Raw genomic sequence first — 3,406 nt, 5'->3', positions numbered from 1 at the left:
GGACAGTAGTATAGAGTATAGACCATAAACAAAGAAAATCATAAATAAAAGGCAGTAAATTTTCAGGTTGGCAACTGGCAGAAACCAGGCAACTGTAGAACTCTAAAGTTTTACCCCAGTTTACATGCAAAATGGGGTCTGGGTGCAGTGTTATTTCATAGAAGTTACAATTTGTATACCTAGGAAAGTTACTGTAAAATTTGGTATGTTTTTACTTTGTATTTAGATGTTTTATACAATTTAATGTGCATTCATTTTCAGATGTCATGAAGAGGTAAAAATGAAACATCAAGAATTACCATACTTATGGAGAGATCATGGCTCCTTCCTGCCATGAATTTTGGGGGTGTTATTGCCAATGTCAACATGTGTCATTCTTGACTGCCTCCTGCCAAACAGCATAATACTAGCAATCACCTGTCACAAGAAATTACACTTAAAAGCTTAAACGTAAGTATTTTACTAGTACTTGTAAGCTTAATTCAGGTCTTCTTTTGTGTGGAAATTTCAGTGTTTTCCAAGACCATGAAGGGCTTTTACTAATTTAATAGGCTGCACTTAGTATTTGACCTCAATGTTCACTTAAACTTGGGCTGCAGGAAAAGAAATGTTAATATTATTATTACTTTTAGTATAGTACCATATTTATGAATGAAAATGAAAAATGGTAAGGAAGTTTAAACACTAGTATGGTTGGGAAGAAAATAACTATGTACGGCGGAAGTTTATCTCACACAGAGATCATTGTTGGTTTAACAGTTGATGCATTATGGTATGTGGTAGCAACAGTTGCTTGCTTTTTTTCTTGCAAAGAAACTACTTTTCATAGAATGAAACCTTGTCCCCAAATCCTGTTTGCGCTTGAAGTGATTATTATATTAGTAACCTCGTTTGGTATCTTTAGATGAAATCTGGCAGGAGGCAAAGAAGTACCCCTTATACCGGGTGTTGGGTGTACCAGAAGATTATGTTTTGGTTTTGGATTGGGGTAACACAAGGATGATGAGCAGGAAGGAATTTTGGATGAGAGTCGCCGTCTTTGTGACCTTAGACTCTTCTCACCCATCCTCAAAGTAGTAGAACCACGTGGGAGCAAGGAAGAAAAAGTACTCAACTATGAAATTAGTATGTATACTTTTGTTTTATTTCTTATAGGTAAAAAAACAGCATCTAATACTGATGCTACTGTTACTATTTTCACATTAGTAGACTCAGTAGTCTATAATATTGTCATAAAGGCTTTTCTTCTCACATTGCTATAGTTAACTGCCATTTGAATTAACTTTCATAATAAAGAAAATTAGCCTTATTATTATTTCCACTGGGTATTGGTAGACCAAGCTGCAGTTTTGGCATACTAAAAGTGGATTTATTTTGTGGCGAGATTAATTTTTGTAAAAGAATATTGGTTATTATGCCTTAATAGCAGTTTGGTAGATAGCTTTGCATAGTCATTTCTGGTAAACATTGGTTCTTAGTCATAATGATTCGCTTAGTGTCTGTTCATACTAATGTCATTAATAATATTACAGGTTTGGCGATTGGTCGTTGTGTCCATGATCTAGATGACGTAAAGGACACAGAAATTCAGCAGTTTCGACGTAAAATTTTAGAGGTAACCTATTTATTATTAGTTTGAATATAAATGAATTTATTGAGACTATGACGAACATTCATAGTTTCTCACAACACTCGCCAGAAATATTTGTTTGTAAGAAATGAAAAACAGAGCAGGGTAAAGTTAAAGACGCTGAAAAGCTCGAGAGGACCCATTTTGGTTTCAGAAACATTTTGCATAAGGGAATAGAGTTGTCCTCTTTGAGACTATTTGTAACTGTGATTCAAGTTTTAAACACTGAATATTACAAGAATTTATATCTTTTCATTCTTTCTGACAAACAACAGTATGTTAAGAAAATGCCTTTTATCATGTTTTGGAGGTTTGAAAATATCTGCTGGGAGAAGGCAGCTTTTGATCTTCCCAGTCTTACAATGGTTAAAATCAGTTATCAGTAGCCCCTTAACTTATCTGATGCCTCAGGAGTCTGACCTTACAAGTAACAAAGTCTGGTAAAAAAAAGAAAACACATAAAACTTACCCATGAACATTTTCAAAGTCCCCATACCTAGTAGTAGCCCCACAGGGTATCTGCCCCAACTAAATTTAATCAGTATGTAACATAAAGCTCAAGATTTATAAAAAATAAACAAAAAATCCATTGTGTCTGGAGAAGTACCCTGGCAAAATAACCATAATAATGTAGTTAAGTAAATTAGTCTGACAAGTTGAAGTGTTATTATATCAGCAAATTTAAAACAAACTGGAAAAATGAAGGTAACATAATTGTAGCAATGTGCATTTTCACTGCTCTTTAGAAAAAACACAGCATCGCTGAGTTACGCTACAATCAGGTCTTCATTTTTCATCTTCCCTATTTTCCCATGGCTGTCCAACTTACTTGAGTGCTCTTTTGCTTCCCTTTTTACTCATCCTTCAAGAACAGTTTTTCTGCAGACTAACCATTTGAGATTCAAGAATTTGACTCATTTGTGAGGTCAAAAATTAAGAGAGATTATACCAAGTTTATGAATAAATATTTTAGACATCTTTAATATAAAAAGTACTTCCACATTTTAAGATGTTAGAAGCATAAAGAAAAAGAATCATGAAGTGTATCAGTATTTATATGAAAAATCTGCATAAGATAGTTGACTCTAGTATGGTTTTTTGTCTTAATTGAAACAAGATGATCACTATGTTGCATAATAGCAGATAAAGGAACTTTGATTGTGGAAATATAGATTGAGTTTTAAAAATTGGATCAACTGTTATGTATGTACTTTTGTTACAAAATCACAGTACGGTAAACTTCTTAAAATGGAAAATAAATTTATGTAACATTTTTGCAGGATTTCATTTTTTATATGTGCTGTAGATTGCTTTTAACATAGACATTATAATAGAAATAGACTATTCATGCTGCACACGAGTTTAGTAACTTGCATGTGCTTAGGTGTTGGCCGCTGACTAATCAATTAGCAAATTAACTTGACAGGTGATTGGGGATGCTGTCAAGGCTAGACAGACTGGTGGCCTTGAGTCATTGGCTTGTTACCAGCATCCTCCTGAACTAGAACCCTCATCAAAGCTCCCTACCTCCATAGAGAAGCATCTTGATGAAGGTACACTAATGTTGTTTTGAAAGTGCTTGCACATAGCTAAATGAGTAGGTTGCTTATAAACACAACAATCAGTGTAGAGGTATGACGATATGCAATTAACTTTAAACGCTCTTTTGCTGAGGTACATGATGTATGTTGTGTTCACAAATATACACCCTTTTGTTTTATTAATGACAAGTTCTCTGATTCCAGACACCACTCATTGTAGGCCATTTTAGAATTG

General features: G+C 34.1%; 1 long non-coding RNA gene across 1 annotated transcript; it reads left to right on the top strand.

Annotated features, from left to right (window-relative positions):
- The first annotated feature begins 998 nt into the window (after window positions 1-998).
- LOC135208717 (uncharacterized) lies at window positions 999-3,185 on the top strand. The gene is made up of 3 exons (XR_010313208.1): window positions 999-1,125; window positions 1,533-1,615; window positions 3,057-3,185. It is a non-coding gene; the product is annotated as an uncharacterized LOC135208717 (long non-coding RNA).
- Window positions 3,186-3,406: the final 221 nt, after the last annotated feature.

Source organism: Macrobrachium nipponense, chromosome 35, assembly GCF_015104395.2.
Source record: "Macrobrachium nipponense isolate FS-2020 chromosome 35, ASM1510439v2, whole genome shotgun sequence".
Classification (NCBI taxonomy): Eukaryota; Metazoa; Arthropoda; class Malacostraca; order Decapoda; family Palaemonidae; genus Macrobrachium; species Macrobrachium nipponense.
The sequence above is the reverse complement of the archived record's forward strand: the minus strand, read 5'-3'. Positions and strand labels throughout refer to the sequence as shown.